At 42.5% G+C, this 20,385-nt stretch overlaps 1 protein-coding gene across 3 annotated transcripts in view; it reads left to right on the top strand.

Annotated features, from left to right (window-relative positions):
* The first annotated feature begins 1,577 nt into the window (after positions 1–1,577).
* The window catches only part of CCDC68 (coiled-coil domain containing 68), a 58,709-nt gene continuing 39,901 nt past the window's right edge, over positions 1,578–20,385 (top strand). For 2 of the 3 annotated variants that reach the window (XM_027525953.1, XM_027525952.1), the window contains exons 1-2: positions 1,578–1,660; positions 17,090–17,185. The gene's annotated coding sequence lies outside the window, so the exon portion shown is untranslated. The remainder of the gene's footprint in view (positions 1,661–17,089; positions 17,186–20,385) is intronic. The other variant, XM_027525954.1, reaches the window with a different exon arrangement.

Genomic DNA, 20,385 nt, shown 5'->3' with positions numbered 1-20,385 from the left:
AGGGAAGGGACACATCTTCCTTACAGAATAATTCCAAATAATAAAGCAGATACTCTCCCTTCCAGGATGGAGTTTCATTCCCCAACCCCCACCCTCCCCTGAGTGTGGGTTGAACTTAGTGACTTTCATCCAAAAAAAGAGTATGAAAGAGAAATAGTAACTACCTGGGAGAAACAGGGCAGACAGCTCTCCAACCAAGCAACGAAGGTCAACATCATCAGTAATAAGTCCTGCTGCTATCATGTGGCCCCTGACAGGACACTTTGCCTGTGTGGTCCCCTCTCTCAAACCCATGTGCTGTGTTTAGCCGCTCAGTCCTGTCAGACTCCTTGTGATCCCATGGACTGTAATCTGCCAGGCTCCTCTGTCCATAGGATTCTCCAGGCGAGAATATTGGAATGGGTTGCCATGCCCGCCTCCAGGGGATCTTCCTGACCCAGGGATCTCCTTCATTGCAGGCAGACCATAGCCTAATCATGAGAAAAGCATCAAATGAGACCAAATGATAGACATCCACAAAACAGCTTAGCAAAATCTTTGAAGACTGTCAAAGTTAAGAAAAAACAGAGAAGACCAAGAAACTGTCACAGATAAGAGATTAAAGAGATACAACACTGAAATGGAGTGTGGAGACCTGAAGGCAATCCCGGAACAGAAAGATCAGAAAGAAAACTAGATCAGCAGAAAAGTAGTGAAATCTACACTAGGTCGAGTTTAGTTAATAGTGACGGATCAATGTTCATTTCTTAGTTTTGACAGCTGTACCATGGTGATATAAGACGCGACTACTACGGGACACCAGCAAGGCAGGTTTAGGGAATTCTGTACTCTCTGCAACTTTTTGGTAAATCTAACGTGTGTCAGTTGCTCAGTCGTGTCTGACTCTGTGACCTTATGGACTATATAGCCCGCCAGGTTCCTCTGTCCATGGGATTCTCCAGGCAAGAATACTGGAATGGGTTCCCATTTCCTCCTCCAAATTTGGTAAATCTAAATTTACTCCAAAATAGTCTTCAGTTCAGTCACTCAGTCGTGTCCGACTCTGCGACCCCATGGACTGCAGCACGCCAGGCCTCCCTGTCCATCACCAACTCCCAGAGCTTGCTCAAACTCATGTCCACTGAGTCGGTGATGCAATCCAAAGATCTCATCCTCTGTCGTTCCCTTCTCTTCCGGCTTTCAATCTTTCCCAGCATTAGGGTCTTTTCCAAGGAGTCAGTTCTTCGCATCAGGTGGCCAAAGTATAAAAAACAAAAAGTATATGAGCTTGGAGATTAAACGGGACCTTTTTTTAAAAAAAAAAAGCAGCAGGAACTATCTACCCCCCACCCCCAACAGAATAACCCAATTACTGAGCGGTGCGCAGGGTTGGTGACTTGAGTGTCGGGGTGCACAGAAGGCACCCCGGGGCGCACACAAAGCAGCCCGGGGCGCCTGGAGCCGGGCGCGCGCGTTGGGGCTCTGGGGAGCCCAGGCCCCGCCCCGGAGCCGCTCTGGCGCCCAACTCTGCCCCGGGCGCGCCCGGCCGTGCGGGGCGGAGCTCCCTGGAGCGGAGGTGGAGCCACCGAGCCTGGCGGAGCTGACCCGCCCTACCCACCCGAGGTGCCGAGCCAGGGGAGGAGCGGCGCCCGGACCCCGCGCTCGCCGAGCGCCCTCCAAGGTAGGCGAGCCCCAGCAATCTTCGCCCGGGTCACCCCACTCTCTCCCGGGCGAGTGGGGGTCCAGGCGCCCTTGGAGCGGGTCCCCTCTACCCTCCCCTCGTGCCGCCTGGAGCACCAAGGGCATTTCCCTGCACACAGGTCCTGGGTGAGGACAGCATTCTCCCTGTGAACCTTTCTTCTGGACTCGGATTCCCTGGGCTAGAAGTTTGTGCGCCTCCAGGGTGGCATCACCCACTCGGTGGGCATAAACTTGGGCACACTCCCAGAGGAGATGGTGAAGGACAGGGAAGCCTGGCGTGCTGCAGTCCGTGGGGTCGCAGAGAGTCGGACACGGCTTGGTGACTGAACGACGAGGAACAGAGTTGCCTTCCCCAAGAAAGGATACCCCTCCTTCGCCCTACGCACGCCCGATTGTTTATTTAGGTCGCTGTTAGGCAGTCCCTTGGCTGGGGGCCCCCCTCTTCAGAGGCGGTGGAGAAAGCCTTCTGGAAAACTTGCCTGTCAGCTATGGACCCCCGCGGGACGACTTTGACAGTTCCCTGTGCCCTGAATTTTCAAGAGCGCAGACGTTCATCCGCGCTGGCTTCTGTTAGCTTCAGGTGTAGTGAAGGAAGAGGAACCTGTTGGATGGCGGTTTTAGGCTGTCATGGGATTCTAGAGTTGAAAGTTACTTATCCCCCCGGCAGGTGTGCCAAGGAGCAGTGTTATCTTATGGAAGGAATAGCACGGGACCGTGAGAGGGGAGATTTAGATTGCATGAATGGCATGGCTGTCAACTTTTAACCTTCTTGGAGAGCAAATACATTTACATATATAAAAGAAGCAGTTAGTTCCAAAGGTACCTGAAACTCGGTCTGCCATTTTCACTATAGCTTTATTTTTAGAGATAAAAATCTCTTTTTTCTTGTTGCTATACATAGGCTAGATAAAGTGTTCAAAGGCAATTATTTCTCACTTGCAACTGGGGAAAGATACTCTATCCTTTTATGTACTTGATGGTATTAAATATTCAGCTCTGCAGAAACCTGGCTTTTCAGAAATGTGATCTGAGCTGCAGTCTCAGGAACCCCTGCAGACACAACAGGTGCGATTGTTTCCTGCTGCTGGGCCGTCCCCCTCCCTCCCACCCTACGCTGACCCTTTGAGTGTGAAGGTCCCTGACACAGAGGAATTTGTGCCTAAGGCAGGGACTTCCCAACTCACTATTGAAAGAATGAAAATGGCTTACACTTTCTGCGACCTTGCAAGCTTCACAAGGTCTTCACCTTTTTATGTGCTAAATAAATTTAGTAACCAAACCTGTACTAACTAAAGAGAGGCTTTTGAAATAAATGCAGACACTATTTCAGTGGTATTTTTCACGTTTATGATTTCAGAAGATATTAAAAAAGAAAAAAAAAGACGATATTAACAAGCGTGTTAATATATTTGTTAGCGTAGTGATTTATAATGTGCTGGAAAGTGGGCTTGAGTTGTAATCCAGATTCTGGACGAAGTTGGAAAAATCTAAGCTAGATTTGGTCAAAACTGAAAAATGAGGCATATATTTATTTGTTTGGAATGATGACCGAAAAAGGAAACAACTGAGACTTCTGAGGGCTTCCCAGATGGCTTTGATGGTAAAGAATCTGCTTGTAATGCAGGAGACCAGAGTTTGATCCCTGGGTTGGGAAGATCTCTCTCTTCTCCTGGAGAAGGGAATGGCTACCCACTCCACTATTCTTGCCTGGAAAGTTCCTTGGAGGAATGTCAGTCTTTTACAGTAGTGGGCTTGAATCTTTGAGATTTTTACATTAAAATTAGATGGCCATTTATTGATGGAAAAGCACTTCAAAATGGCAACATGTTACTATCAATTTAGTAGCACGTTTAAGTGAATTTACATTTTACTAAGCATCTAAACATGGAAACAGTCACCCACTGAGTTTGGAAAACGAAAATATGTGCGCGTGCGTGTGCTCAGTTTTAGAAAATATTTGGTGCACCTGGGGATTTTCAGGCCTGTTCATGTATTAACTGAACCACTGAACCAACATTTATTGTATAGGGCACCATACAATACCTGGTCTGTCTTGGAGACACAGGGGGATAAAAGTTGGTGTAAATGAGACACATTCTTGTCCTCTGGAATTTATACAGCTTTGGAATCCTCCAGAACACCCTGAGGCCATAATCAGGAACCATATCAGTCAACATCTGTCATTTTTTGACACTGACCTAAACTAGATTAGTTTCGAATCACAGACTCTTTTCCACTGATTTAAATGGTCAAATTAAAAAATTGTAAAGGAATTTATATGTTATTCAGGTCAGTTTCCTTTTTCTTAGGCTGGGAAAAAATTTATAGTATAGTGAAGTTGCTCAGTCGTGTCCGACTCTTTGCGACCCCGTGGACTGTAGCCTACCAGGCTTCTCCATCCATGGGAAAGAATTTAGGAATCCTGTATTCTGCGTTTAATATTATGAAATATTAAGATCTTGAGCCTGAAATACCTAAAGAACATCAATTTCATGCAAATTCAATAAAATCTAAATTTGTAGTAGTAGTAAGTAGATGCCAATAATTTAGGGGTTGAAAATTTTAAATTGAGAAAATTGTATCCATCAAGTTATTTTTTTTCCTATAAATTTAAAAAAACATGACTACAATTATTTTTTAACCTCAGAGGAAAAAAATGACTTTATGTAAGACATTCTTGCCTTTTTTTTTTTTTTGGCTATTTATTTTAAAATCAGCTCTGTTGGAGATATAATTTGTAAACTATCCAATACATCACACTGTACAATTTAGTGATTTTTAGTAAACTTATTGAGTTACGCAACCATGATCACAATCCAATTTTAGAACATTTTCATCCCCACCCCCCTCCCAAAGTCTCCAGTGCCCATTTGTAGCACTCCCATTCTCACCCTCGGACCCAGGCAGGCACTGATCTGTTTTCTGTCTCTTTAGATTTGACTTTTCTGGGCATTTCGCTTGATGAGATAATAGAATATATGGTATTCAGCATCCGACTTCTTTCACCTGGAATAATGTTTTTGAGGTGCATTCAGGTTGTAGCATGGTGGTTCCTTTTTATTGCTACTAATGTTCCTTCCATTGGATGGCTATGCCACCTTTTGCTTACCTTGATGGATGTTGCTGTAATTGAAGTGGTAAGACAGATATTTTGGTCCAACTTCCATAATTTGAAAATGACTGATAGGAGCCAAACACTTATTTATATTTATGAAAAAAATATATTTCTGATATGGAATACTGATACTTACCAAATGTCATAACTGTGATCTTTCTGTGATACTCCATGAAAATAGTAAATCCCAAGCCAGTAGCAGAAAGCATCAGTCATTTCATATTCTAGGTTGGACTTGGAAGACACTAACTCATAATATTAACATTTGGAAAGAGGCCGGGCTTCCCTGATGGCTCAGATGGTAAAGAATCCACCTGCAATGTGGGAAACCTGGGTCCGATCCTTGGGTTGGGAAGATCCCCTGGAGGAGGGAATGGCAACCCACTCCAGTATTCTTGCCTGGAAAGTTCCATGGGCATAGGAGCCTGGCGGGCTACAGCCCATGGGGTCTCAAAGAGTTGGACACGACTGAGTGACTAAACACACACATACATCTCCTTTGTGTGTTTTCTTTGCAAATAATATGCATTTAAATGGGGGAATTTTGATGCATGTTTGATCCAACAGTGATAACTGAACTACTCTTAAAAATATGAGCCCCTCTTAATAACATATTTTAGTGGCACACTTAACATAAAGCAAGAGTCGTCTGTAGCCGTAAGCCAAAAAGTAGAAGGGAGTGCATCTGAATTTGCATGCTTTTCATTTTATTATTCTGTCGTTTCTATCACTGTGCTAAAGGGTGAAACTGCTGCAACGGGTGTTGACTTACCGAATCAGGTACTAGTTTGAACTCTTAAAATCTAAAACAGAAGAAATGCCACTCTTTTTTTCCTCTGGGGCATTTAGAGGAGCTAGACCAAATGATAAATTATTCCAGGTTCCTATTAAATAGTGATGTTTTCTGTGAACAAAGAACTCTCTAACACTACAAAAGCATTTTGGTATATACCTTTCTTAGGCATTCATTTAGAGATGTTTTCTTCTATACCCCCATTCACCCTGTTTTGTGTCAATTCATTTGGCAAATGCATTTTTATGTGGTTTACATTTGACAACTTATGCTTAAAGATCCTCTTAGGGAGATTTCTCCAGTTGAGTGGAAACTCTTCTATAAAATGTTGGCCAATTCTGTGCAGTAAAAGAGAAGACACTGTCTCTGAATGCCTGTAAGTTACTGCTGAAATTGCAAGTTCCTTTGGGGGAAAAAAAAGCATTCAGATAACTTGAAGGTCTATTTTATTGATAACGTGGAGTGCAAAGAATTTTATGTTTGAAACTAAAGTAGTCTAAGTTGAATAGTACAGTTTTCCAAAGCTAGGTATGTTCATTTGGAGCTCAGTTTGTCTGCTCCTATCAAAACAACTTGCCAGAACTCCTGGCTCAGACCACTGCTGTTTTACTGATCTGTGGTCGGATGAGTTGATACGTCTCTGTTGGTAAGTCTTTTTTTAACTTGGTATTGATTTAAAATTTTCCAGAACAGTTTCATTTTCTAGTCTTAAAACCGGTCATTTCATTTCAAATGTCTCCTGAGAGTGAAATGCCAATTATAGGAATCCATCTTCATCTTTTTCACTTGCTGGAAAGCGAAGTGGACATACATGTTCCCCCTGTCGTGTCTGTTCACCAACAGGAAGAAGGCTTGCTCAGCATTGAGCTATAAGCTTCTCCTAATTATTTTGGGGAATTCACTCACTCATCACTCATGTTCATGGGATTTGATATAAGGAGATTGGTTTCATCCAGAACCAGGAGTTGCTTCTTGCCCTTGTATCTTTCTGTTATCCCCTTGGTTTGGGTAGGATGCTGAAATCAGTCTGACCTCTTCCTGGTACAGGGCTGCAGGGGGAGGGTGGAGGGGGCAGGGAGCACAGGGTCCCCACTGCCTCGGTTGGGGGGGGGGGGGGCGGGCAACCTTCACAGACCTTGTTGTCACCGCCCCAGTCGTCCACGTGCTCTTGTTCTCTATGAAGAAGGGAAACATGCATCTAGCAGATGCTCGGAAAGGGGATGGTCAGCTGTAGAGACACTGATGGACCTAGAGTCTGTCATACAGAGTGAAGCATAATAAGTGAGAAAGAGAAAAACAAACTTTATAATTGTATATTAATGCGTACATGTGGAATCTAGAAAAATGGTACACATGAGCCTATTTATAGGGCGGGAACAGAGATGCAGACATAGAGAACTGATGCATGGACAGTGGGATGAGGGGAAGGCGAGGCTGAGATGAACTGGGAGAATGGGATTGACATCTATACACTAGCATGTTTGAAACAGATAGCTATAACATTGTAAAGCAACTGTACTTCAATTAAGAAAAAATTGCAAAAAAAAAAAAAAAAAGAATGGGTAGGTGAAATAAGGAGTTCTATTTCAGAATTAGATTTAGATCTTGTTGCAAGTTTTCTTGTATATTTCTTATATATTTTTATATACTTCTTCCTACTTTTCCACCTCAGTAAGCAATAATTGTGATTAACCTTCATAAGATGTTTAAGATTTCCCTTGTTTTTGTCACCTTATTGAATGTCAGGCTCCATGGACTATTCTTGTAAGAGCAATAGCTTTACCTGCCTGTCAGCAACTCAGTTACTTGCTTTTTAACAATTCTGACTCCATCGCTTTTTTTTTTTTTTTTTTTGCCACTTACACTTTTGGAGGGCTCAACAGTTTGAATTAGGAAATATATTTAGTTAATTGTAGCTTGCAGTTAATTGTATTTTGAAATCTCCACTGTACTTAGCTTTTACTACGGTACTGTTTAATTTCTATTTAGAAAATAAAAGTATATACATCCATCTTTTTTAGTATAGAGTTCTGAGTCATGGAACCACCATCATCATCAAGATGGAGAACAGTTTCATCATCACTCCCTAGTCCCCTAAAATAGTCCCAAGTGTCTCTTTTGTAGTCAATCCCTGCTGCTGCTGCTGCTGCTGCTGCTGAGTCGCTTCAGTTGTGTCCGACTCTGTGCGACCCCATAGACGGCAGCCCACCAGGCTCCCCCGTCCCTGGGATTCTCCAGGCAAGAACACTGGAATGGGTTGCCATTTCCTCCTCCAATGCGTGAAAGTGAAGTCACTCAGTCGTGTCCGACTCTTCGCGACCCGATGGACTGCAGCCTACCAGGCTCCTCCGTCCATGGGATTTTCCAGGCAAGAGTACTGGAGTGGGGTGCCATAGCCTTCTCCAAGTCAATCCCTTCCCCACTCTTAATCCTCAGTTCAGTTTTCTGACCCTATAGTTTCAAATTTTCTAGAATATCATATAAATGGAACTATGGAATATGTAGCCTTTGGAAAATGGCTGTTTTCAGTCAGCATAATGCATCTGAGATTCATCTATATTGTATCAGTGTTGTTCAGTTGCTCACTTGTATCCAGCTCTTTGCGACCCCATGGACCGCAGCACACCAGGCTTCCCTGTCCTTCACCGTCTCCCGGAGCTTGCTCAAACTCATGTCTGTTGAGTCGGTGATGCCATCCAACCATCTCATCCTCTGTCGCCCCTTCTCCCCCTTCCTTCAACCTTTCCCAGCATCAGGGTCTTTCCCAATGAGTCAGCTCTTCACATCATACCAGTTGATCCTTCTTTTGTATTGATGAATAGGATTCACCTGTTAATGAATATTTCAATTTTTCCCAGACTTTGGCCACTATAAATGTGTTTTATGGACATACAAAATCCCCTAGGAGAGGGACTGCTGGGTTGTACACTCTGTGCTTAACTTTATAGGAAGCTGCCTAAGTGTTGATGTCTCCTATGCCTGTGAGTTTGGCTTTCCCACCAGCAACACCCAGGAGTTGCTGCTTCTCCCCGTCCTCACCCACAAGTGGGATTGTCTGTCTTTCCCTCCTTCTCTGGATAATTTTTAAAATGATGTAGATGATGTTGAAGCTCAGATATCCCAAGACCAGTTTGGGAAGCTATAGCTATTTTGTAAATCCCTGAGCCTTTTATTCTTAAAATATTTCAGGAAGCCACAGAATAAATTTTCCAAAAGGGCACCTTTCTTATCAATGTTGCAAATGACTGAGATATATATCAATGACAACTAGTTCTTTTCATATTCTTTCACTGATGAGTCATAAGTGGCTTTAAAATAGATCGTTAGCTGAGAAGGTCAGAGTAGCAGGTGTAACTGACTGATGGGGCTGGGGGGTGGGAATAGAAAGGGGGCAACTGGGTTTAGGCCTTGATACTTTGAGATGATGCTCTAAGCAAATGTCCATTATAAGCTGTGAGCCTAAACACAATTATTTAATATTCTCTGAATATAATGTGGATTGTAGTCAGATACCCCATTAAGCACTTTTTCTGCATTATCCTATTTAATCATCGTATAACTCAATGGCTCCAGCAATAAGGAATCCACCTGCCATGCAGGAGACGCAGGAGGAGATGCAGGGGTCGGGAAGATCCCCTGGAGAAGGGAAAGGCAACCCACTCCAGTGCTCTTGCCTGGGAAATCCCACGGACAGAGGAGCCTGGTGGGCTACGGTCCAAGGGGTTGCAAAGAGTCGGACATGACTGAACGACTTAGCAGCAACTCTGTGAGGAAGTTAACAGCTTCATTTGGGTTTTTCAGTTGAGGAAGCTAAAGCCTAAGGGAGATTAAAACTTTTCCAAGGAGGGGTTTGGGATTAACAGATACACACTACTTACTATACATAAAATAGATTATCAACAGAGACCTACTGTACAGCACAAGGAACTCTAGTCAATTCTCTGTCATAAACTATATGGGAAAATACTCAAAAGGAATAGATCCATGTATATGTATAAGTGAATAACGGTGCTGTACACATGAAATGAGCACAACCATTGCAAATCAACTATACTCCGATATAAAATCCAAATTAAATTAAAAAATATGAAAAGAACAGACATCAAAATAGATTAGAAGAGAATCCAGAAATGTTCTCCAAACACAAAATCAAGTGAAGATTTCCAAACCACTTGATTTTTGACAAAGATAAAAGTGTAATTCCATGTGTAAAAAAGAATAATTTCAATAAATGGTGATAAAGAATTGAAAAAATAACTTTCTGGGTTCAGGTGATGAGATTAACTTATGATTTTGAAAAACACATCACTTCTCTGTGACTTGGCAGCCTTATACATACATACAGATAGATATAAGTATAGAGGTCACAATTATTGCACACTGTGCTTTGATGATTAATTTTGACAATGCATGGGAAATAATTCCTGGGCAAATGGCACAGTGCTCTGTCAAAAGTATATATTTTCTATCATGTTTCTATCGTGTTTCTAAAGTATTTCAATCCTTTTATCCCCCTATTGAATTTGCCTTTGTTACATATCTAAGAGCTTTCTATAGCACTGGCTATGATATAAACGTGTGTTTACAAATGAGTAGCATTTAGAAATGAATAGAAATTAATTCTACTTTAAAAATCTTAGATTATTGCTTGCAAACAGCATTGCTGTGGCTTGGGCTCAGTGCTGACATGCATGTCTTTTGATGCACTGCGCATCATTTTCAGGTAAACTGCATGGTCACCTGAGGTTTAGCCAGCTGACACTGGATGTCACCATTGTGCTGTGTAATGTCACTGCAGAACAGGTGTGCTGTTCAGTATTCGGGGCACGGCCAGTCTCTTCCAGGGTCGGGAGACACGTTAGTTTTACTTTCCCCTCATATAACCTCATTACCTTTGTACCGTCTTATTGTAACTTAACTCTCTCAGTTTCTAATATCTAAGCTCTCTATCATAGTGACTAAGAATGCTGAGACAATTGTCAATATTGTTAGCTCAGAACTGAGAAGCTGAAAACTCAGACAGTGTGCCAAAGCAGGGCTCTCGCTTCCTAAGCACTGAGTCTGGCTCACCTAGGTAGGAAAGGAATTTGTGCATGAGCGTGCTCAGTTACTCAATTGTGTCCTACTCTTTGTGACCCCATGGACTGTAGCCCTCCAGGCTCCTTTGTTCATGGGATTCTCCAGTCAAGAATACTAGAGAGGGTAGCCATTCTCTTCTCCAGGGGATCTTCCCCACCCAGGGATTGAATCCGTGTCTCCTGTATTGGCAGGTGGATTCTTTACCACTGAGCCACCTGGGAAGGCACAGGAAAGGAATTTACTGGAAGTAAACTCGGCATCCAGAATTGATGGGAAAACTAGATATGGAAATGGGAGAGTCCAGTGCTGGTACCCCGGCCAAGATCAGTAACGGGCGGGGATACAATCCTCTGGGCATTGCCACTGGGCGCTAGGTACCAGGTGTTCCTGCTGCTGGATCTAAAGCACTGCTCTGTGCCAGAGTCCCTCCTCCCCAGAGCAAGAAGGGGATTGTCACTGCCTCTAGCACAACAAGCCGGAGGGCCAATCCTTTGATGACCTTTCCGGGCGGGAGCACTCAGCTGACTGACGGAGTCTAGGAGTTGTACACGCGCTCCAGCACCAGGGAGTGACGAGGAAGGAAGAGGTCTTCCCTGCAGAGGCTCCTGCAGAGGGTGACCCCACATACCTGGGAGGGAGAGTCAAGCTGGGCACCCGCCGTGCTGCTGCGGGTGTCAGCACTCACGGAAGTGAGTCGAGAATGCCACAGTGTGGTCAGCTGCTCTTAACCAAGTGCCCCTTCCACCGGGGGTCCTAGACTCAGTTGCATATGCCCTGTGGCACCTGACAGCACCCCAGACATCACTGTCCCTGCCGTCAGCCCTCAGGGAGCCTCACCAGCCAGGGCTAGACCTGTTTTTGTTTGCTTTTCACATTTGATATTATATTGGAGTATAGCTGACTAACAGTGATGTGCACAGCAGAGCGACTCAGCCGTACTCACACCTGTATCCATTCTCCCCCAAACTCCTCTCCCGTCCATGCACCCCAGTGTTCCTTGCAGCACTGTTTACAATAGTCTATGGCTTCCCAGAGGGCTCAGCAGGTAAAGAATCAGCTTTCAGTGTGGGAGACACGGGTTCTATCCCTGGGTCGGGAAGTTCCCCTGGAGGATGGCATGGTGACCCACTCCAGTATTCTTGCCTGGGAAATCCCATAGACAGGAGAGCCTAGCGGGTTACATTTCATGGGGATGCAAAGAATTGGACATGACTGGGCACGATAAGACCTGTTTTAAGTGGGCTAAGGAGAAGACTCCTTAGGCAAATTGAAAGTCTTATGTTTCAGTCTATTAAAAAAAATTTTTTTCCCTACCCATTTAAAGAAAAAGAAAAAAAAAAAAAAAAAATGATAGGTGACCCTTTGTACCTTGTTCTTAGAACAGGACTTCATGCAAGTTCCAGTCTGGAATCTTGCTCACCGTTAGCCTGGAATCCTCTTCTCCCAGATGGCCACATGGCTTCACCTCCTTTATTCAAGTCTTTTGCTTAAATGCCACCTCTTCAGGTTGGCTGTCTCTCTCCGTCCATCCGAAGCAACCCCGCTTTTTATCCTTTACCCTGTTCTACGCTTCTTCATGACACCACCTCTGACTATGTCTTCTGTGTAGCTGCTTTGTTTCGTGTCTGTCTCCCCTTCTGTACTGAGAGTCCCTTGAAAGCAGGGTCCTGGACCTGGTTCTGCAGCTACAAATTTCTAAAACTGCTGTATTCAATAAATATTTAATACATGAATGAATGAATCAAGGGTTAAATAAAGGAAGGACACTCCTTTGTTAAAATCTCTAGTCTGTAGACAGTTCCTGTATTCATTTTCTAAGGTTGCTAAAATAAAGTACCGCAGAGTGGCTTAAGCATAGTACTTTCTCGTCTCTCAGTTCCAGAGGCTGGAAGTTCAAGATCAAAGATCAAGGTGTTGGCAGGGTTGTTTCCTTCTGAAAATTGTAAAGAAGAATCTGTCCCCTGCTTCTCCTCCAGCTACTAGTGGTTTTCTGGCAATATTTGGTATTCCTTATCATGTCGAAACATCACCTTGGTCTCTGCCTTCAGCTGAACATGGACTTTTCCTTGTGTGCATTTGGGCCCCAATTTCCCCCATTTATAAAGACATCAGATTGGATTAGGGTCCACCTCACTCTGGCTCCCTGGTAAAGAATCCGCCTGCAATGTGGGAGACCTGGGTTCGATCCCTAGGTTCAGAAGGTCCCCTGGAGAAGGGAAAGGCTACCCACTCCAGTATTCTTGCCTGGAAAATTCCATGGACTATACAGTCCACGGGGTCGCAAAGAGTTGGACACGACTGAGCGACTTTCACTTTCACTCTACTATGACCTTATCTTTCTTTTGTTCTTTTATTTATTTATTTTTCTAATTTATTTTTTACTATGTTTGTTTCTGCCATACAAGAACTTGAATCAGCCGTAATTATACATGTATCCCCTCCCTCTTGAGCCTCTCTCCTCTTCCACCATCCCACCCCTTTAGGTCATCACAGAGCACCTAAGTATGTTTGCAAAATGATGAGTGCTCATTGTGTCCGACTCTTTTTCGACTCCACGGACTGTAGCTCACCAGGCTCTTCTGTCCATGGAATTTTCCAGGCAGAAATATTGGAGCAGGTTGCCATTTCCTCCTCCAGAGGATCTTCCCAACCCAAGGATCGAACTGGCATCTCTTGCATTTCCTGTGTTGACAGGTGGATTCTTTATCACTAGCCCCACCAGGAAGACTCAGGTTTGCAAGGATTCTATTTCCAAGTAAGGTCACATTCTGAAGTACAGGGTATCATGGCTTCAACATATAAATGGAAGGGAGGACAAAATTCAGCCTACACAGTGCCTTATATGTGTTTATTGTATAATAGCTGAGCCATTTGTATGTCATTAATCAGAGAAGTAGGTTTAGTTACATAATCCTGGGCACTCAGTGATGTGTTGGTTTGTCACATGGATTATAATTTGAAAAATGTGTGTGAATTGCTTTGTAAATAGTAAACTATTCATTGTATGTTAGCATAATCAGCTGGGGATACTGACAAATCATTGATGCGTTATCAAGAAAGAATCAATACTATGGATTTACTGGTCTTAAAATTTCGATTTTCCTCTGCAGCCCAGCTCGATCTGCAAACTGTTTAAAGTATTAGTGGCTTCTTTTCTACCATTCAGAATACTTGTCAGCAGTAATTGTGGAAAATGGCTTTATTTTATTTACTTACTTGACAAACATGTACAAGTCATTTTTTTATGTGCCAGGCGCTATCAGTCCTGAATATTCACTGGAAGGACTGATGCTGAAGCTGAAGCTCTGATACTTTGGCCACCTGATGCAAAGAGCCTGATGATGGGAGAGATTGAGGGCAGGAGAAGGGGGCGACAGAGGATGAGATGGTTGGATGGTATCACCGACTCAATGGACATGAGTTTGAGCAAACACTGGGAGATGGTGAAGGACAGGGAAGCCTGGGGTGCTACTGTTCATGAGGTCCCAAAGAGTTGGACACGACTGAGCGACTGAACAACAAACTCTATTACCCCTGCTTGGCAAATGTTAACTCACAAACAACCCCATGTTATTTGTTATTTATACTGTCATTAATCATTAATAATAATATTATCTGAATTTTACTGATAAAGACACTGAGGCACAGAGAGGTTAAGGAATTGCTCAAGGTCACACAGCTACTGACTGGCAGAGTCATGCCAGGCCATGAAACTGGGCAGTCTGCCTTCAGGTCTTTTAGTTGTAGAAAATTCTTTCTCCACGGAAAGTCTCATGGAAAAATTCAGTGTGAGACAGAACAAAGCAGAACTGCTTTGGTTTGAGTCCAGACAGCAAAGCCCTGTCTGCCCAGCACCGCCCCTTCCCTTGGGAGCCCTGTTTGAAAAGCCCAGATCTAGGAAATAATACCTCTTGGCCTGATGCCACTCGTAAGCTGTCTTCAGTCCACTCTAGCATAAAACAAATAAAATTCTTTTCTCACTTTAATTAACTGATTGTGTTTTATTTTGAAAATTTTATCTGCCTAATCTACTTCTGGCAGAAATAAAATGCTAAGATGGATTTTCCCCTGGACGGTAATGCCACATGGCAATTTGCACTTTGCTGGCTCAAGTTCCTCTTGGGTTTCTTTATACAAACGAAGGACTGTGGCCGTGGACGCTTCCTGAACCAAGAGAAAGATGGGGTTTGATTTCATACAAATAGAGATGCATGTAAACTTTGCAACCAGACAGGCATGACTTACCCCCTGTCTTATGGACTGCTTGTTTTCTGTGGTCCTTCATAAGATAAAATCATCGAAGCAACGGTGTTAGCAGTTACTGTCCCTTGAGTGCCTTCTACAACCGGAGATTTTAAAAATCGCTCATTTTTACAACTCTCGGGGTTATCACCCCTATTTTACAGATATGTAAGTTGAGGTTAAGGTTTTATGAAACTTGTTTAAGATGACCCAACCAGTGAGAAGAGGAAGTAGGATGTTTTGAGAAGTATCAGTAGAGCAGAATTTTTTTTTTTTTGGAGTATAGTTAATTTACAATGTTGTGTTAGTTTCAAGTATATGGCAAAGTGATTCAGGTATACATATATATGTGTGCATGTGTGTTCTTGGTCACATCAAACTCTTTGCCACCCCATGGACTATAGCCTGCCAAGATCCTCTGTCCAGGGAATTTTCCAGGCAAGAATACTGGGATGAGTTGCCATTTCCTTCTCCAGGGGTAGCGCAGTGGTAAAAAAGTTCTCTTGCCTCTCTCTCTCTCTCTCTCTCTCTCTCTCTATATATATATATATATACACATACATATTCTTCATATATAGACACACACATACGTATACCTATTCTTTTCAGACTCTTTTCCAGACCACCATCAGATGTTGAGTACAGCCCCTGCGCCACACATAGGTCTTTGTTTATCTTTTTATACATAGTAGAGTGTATTCATGAGAAGCGAGGTTGCTCAGTTGTGTTGCAACTCTTTGCGATCCCATGAACCGTATAGCCTAGCAGGCACCTCCATCCATGGAATTTTCCAGGCACGAGGTCTGGAGTGGGTTGCCATTTCCTTCTCCAGGGGCTCTTCCCGACCTGGGATTGAACCCAGGTCTCCCGCGTTGCAGGCAGACGCTTTACCCTCTGAGCCACGAGCAATGCCCCAGTAGTGTGTATGCTAATCCCAAACTCCGAATTTATCTACCACCTCCCATCCCCACAACTGTCTCTTTTGGTAACCAGAGGTTTGTTTTCTGTGTCTATGAGTCATTTCTATTTCGTGTGTGCTGTGCAAAGTCATAAATAAGTTCATTCGTGAAGCAGAATTTTTTTGATATTAAGAATAAAAGGCAGGTAAGAGAATATATTTTAGGATATATAATGAGAGGCTTGATGTGATTTTCAAATTATAAAAGACAGAATGCAGTGAGGTTCATTCTAAAGAGTGACTAATTCCTATGATGTAATGTCCCTTATCACTTGGTAATGTTCACAGTGTATAACCACTGAAAAGAAAAGAGAAGGGAAATCACCAAAATGGGAGGGTAGAACAAGGGAGACTGAACTGAAGAAAAACAGCAACGAAAAACTCAGACCGAGGCTTTGTCTGCCTCTATTTGCCTCCTTCTTTTGCTCCCATCTGCTGCCATTCTTTACCCCATGGGAGCGCAAACACTTCCCCGTAAAGGACCAAATAGATAGTCAGGATCTTAGACAGTGTTTGCCATGTATTTTCTGCCTCGAATCTACTCAGCAGAGCTGTTATGGTGCAAAAGCAGCGTAACGACACATAAGTGCTTGGCCATAGTTATTTTAGACTACAGCTTCATTTGTGGACACTAAATTTGAACTTCATATAATTTTCTGTGTCATGAAATGTTATTTTTCTTTTGAATTTTTTTGGAATCATTAAAAGATGTAAGGACCATTCATAGACTGTCCTAACAGGTGGGAAGAAGGCAGCCTGGGATCCTGGCCGTGAATGGATAACCACCACGCCAGCCTGACCACTCCTCTCTCATTTCCAGACACATTGTTTATTGTCTCTATGGGCATTTCTTTTACTTCCACCATTAAAATGTTGTTTTAGGCTAAGAACTTAATCCCGGAAGAGACTTCAGAGGACCAAATAACAGACGTAGTTCTGCTCAGATTCTGGAAATAAAAAGCAGACTTTGCAGAGCTGCTACAGCCAAATCAAGTTCCCCTGAAACAAATAGAAGCCACAGTGGCTGTCTAAGAGGATTTAACATAAAATGGAAAATTCTTGGCATACTCTGTTAATTTCATTGAAGATTAAAGGATAAATGCAGGACTTTGAATCATCCACAGAAGCTATTTAGTTCTAAATTGATGCTAGCAAATATTAAAATTCTATGTGGGTTTTAACAGCATGGGTCATTGCTAAATTTTAATTTTTTTCTCACCAGGGAATCTGGCCTTAATGTGATAGAAAGACTCTTGATCTTGGTGTCCAAAAGACAAAGGTTTGAATTTCAGCTGTGTTAGTTTTACTGTGATCTTGGGTAAGTTAATATCACCTGTAAGAATCTTAATTTCTTTATTAGTAATATGAAATTAATAATACTACTTCACTGGCCTTTTATCTCATTTTTTTAGCTCTTTACTATTAATTATGAAAATTTCAAGTAGGAGCACAATGGTAGAGAACTATAGAAATCCCACTGTACAATTCATTGCATTTTTAATCAAACTTCTTTCATCTTTATCTCACCCCATTTTTCCCTCCCTTTAAATACTAGAGTAAAATATTCTCTTTAAAATTCCAAGTGTAATATTATTTCACCTTCAAGTATTTCAGTATGTATGACCAACAGATAAGATCTTTTAAAGGAATATCATAATTCCAGTATCACACCTAAAATGACAAGAATTGCAAATAATGCTTTGCAAAAATTGCATTAATTCTTTAACAGCATCTGTTATCCAGTCAGTGTTAAAATTCCCCTAGTGTTTTTTAAAAAAATGTCTATATAACTGGTTTATTTTAATCAGGAGTCAAAGAAGACCTGGGGTTTCACAGGTGGCTCTGTGGTAAAGAGTTCACCTGCCAATGCAGGAGACGCCAAATTCGTGGCTTGGATCCCTGGGTTGGAAAGATTCCTTGGAGTAGAAATGACAACTTACTCCAGTATTCCTGCCTGGGAAATTCCCTGGACAGGGGAGCCTGGCAGGCTGAAGTCCATGGGGTCACAAAGAGTTGAACACAACTGAGTAACTGAGCACGCACGCACTCACACAAAGATTCATGTATTGGATCTAGTCATATGTTTCTTAAAATGCAAAATTTATGAAAATTTCTCTTCTCATCTTTCTTCATATAATTATTTTGTGGAAGGAATAATAATATGTCTTATAGAATTTTATGTGATCTGGATTTGGCTGTTGGCAACCTTCACCCTTGTAGTCACTGAACGGTCTCTTCTTTTTCAGATATTTCCCACTGGTAGATAGAGGACTTGACACCTCACAGGTGGTGCTTCTACTTGTGATTGTAGCACATCTAGAGAGCACAATGTCTGGCTGTCTCTTTTCCACTTTTCTGTTACAGTTGATTAGTGGAGTCCCTGGGGTTGATGCATTCTTCATCAACCTCTTGCCTAGTGTTTTTAGCACAGGTTGATGACTGTTGCTTAGCATCTATCACTTCATAACGGGTTGCAAAAAGTAGGTTTTCTAATTCTGTTAGTCCTTTTGGATTTATTGGTAGGAATTCTTTAGCACAATTTTCAGAATCAACTATATCTGGCCATGGAACAGCAGACTGGTTCCAAATAGGAAAAGGAGCACGTCAAGGCTGTATATTGTCACCCTGCTTAACTAACGTCTTTGCAGAGTACATCATGAGAAACGCTGGGCTGGAAGAAGCACAAGCTGGAATCAAGATTGCCGGGAGAAATATCAAGAACCTCAGATATGCAGATGACACCACCCTCATGGCAGAAAGTGAAGAGGAACTCAAAAGCTTCTTGATGAAAGTGAAAGAGGAGAGTGAAAAAGTTGGCTTAAAGCTCAACATTCAGAAAACGAAGATCATGGCATCTGGTCCCATTACTTCATGGGAAATAGATGGGGAAACAGTGGAAACAGTGTCAGACTTTATTTTTGGGGGCTCCAAAATCACAGCAGATGGTGACTGCAGCCATGAAATTAAAAGACGCTTACTCCTTGGAAGGAAAGTTATGACCAACCTAGATAACATATTCAAAAGCAGAGACATTACTTTGCCAACAAAGGTCCGTCTAGTTAAGTTTATGGTTTTTTCAGTGGCCATGTATGGATGTGAGAGTTGGACTGTGAAGAAAGCTGAGTGCCGAAGAATTGATGCTTTTGAAGTGTGGTGTTGGAGAAGACTCTTGAGAGTCCCTTGGACTGCAAGGAGATTCAACCAGTCCATTCTAAAGGAGATCAGTCCTGGGTGTTCTTTGGAAGGACTGATGCTAAAGTTGAAACTCCAGTACTTTGGCCACCTCATGTGAAGAGTTGACTCATTGGAAAAGACTCTGATGCTGGGAGGGATTGGGGGCAGGAGGAGAAGGGGATGACAGAGGATGAGATGGCATCACCGACTCAATGGATGTGAGTTTGAGTGAACTCCGGAAGTTGGTGATGGACAGGGAGGCCTGGCATGCTGCAATTCATGGGGTCACAAAGAGTCGGACACGACTGAGTGACTGAACTGAACTGATATGGTTACCAAGAGATACAGGGTAAATTCGTATCATAAAGGCAAAATAAATGTCTGTTTGCATTCCCTCTTGCTCTCTTTTCTGGGATACTTTTTAGTATAATGGTGGCCTGTCTCTGGTGAGTTTGAGGATTGTTGGTCATAGTGGTGGTTTTTCTTTTGTTAACAAAATTTCAAGAATTAAAAAATTTTTGATATGTTTTACTCAGTCACAGTCATTCCTCTTCAGATTGGCTCTTTGTGTCTTATGCAAGTAGTAGGTGATCACTTTTCCACTTTCTGATATGACAAGATGTCTCAGTCTCACCTTCTGCACTTCTTGCCTCAGGTCTAAATCAGTCAAGAAGCCCTGGTTACATTTTTTTATTCATAGAAAATGGTGTACTAATAACACAATCTGAGCACTGGGAGTGTTAATTGCTTCTCTTTCTAAATTTTCAGTGGATAGACTTAGAATATACATTTTTAAATGAAGATAAATATTTTATACTCATGGTTTCAGTTTGGATTATAAGATTTTTACAGAACATTCTTGGTTCTAATTTAGAATTTTTTTTTTAATGATAAAAATCTTGGCTCTTAAGACATTAAGACAGTGACTTCTTCATTCTACATTTTCTGTCATGTGGGTGACTCACATGCATGCACACACACACATATAATAGTTTCAAAATAGCAATAGCAATGTTTCCACTAACAGTGTTATTAATGAGTACAGTTTAAGATTGCTTTGTGATTCTTTTTGTTCTTAGGACATAGCACACCTGGAAAAATCAGTCCCAGGATTCTCAGGTGACTCAGTGGTAAAGAATCCACGTGCCAATGCAAGAGACTCCAGAGACTCGGGTTCGATCCCTGGGTCGGGAAGATCCCCTGGAGTAGGAAATGGCAACCCACTTCAGTATTCTTCCCTGGGAAATGCCATGGACAGAGGAGGCTGGTGGGCTATAGTCCATGGGGTTGCAAAGAGTTGGACATGACTGTATGAGCATATGTGTGTGATTTCAAATAGTTCAT

This window comes from Bos indicus x Bos taurus, chromosome 24, assembly GCF_003369695.1.
Source record: "Bos indicus x Bos taurus breed Angus x Brahman F1 hybrid chromosome 24, Bos_hybrid_MaternalHap_v2.0, whole genome shotgun sequence".
Classification (NCBI taxonomy): Eukaryota; Metazoa; Chordata; class Mammalia; order Artiodactyla; family Bovidae; genus Bos; species Bos indicus x Bos taurus.
This window is presented reverse-complemented; position numbering and strand designations above follow the sequence as displayed.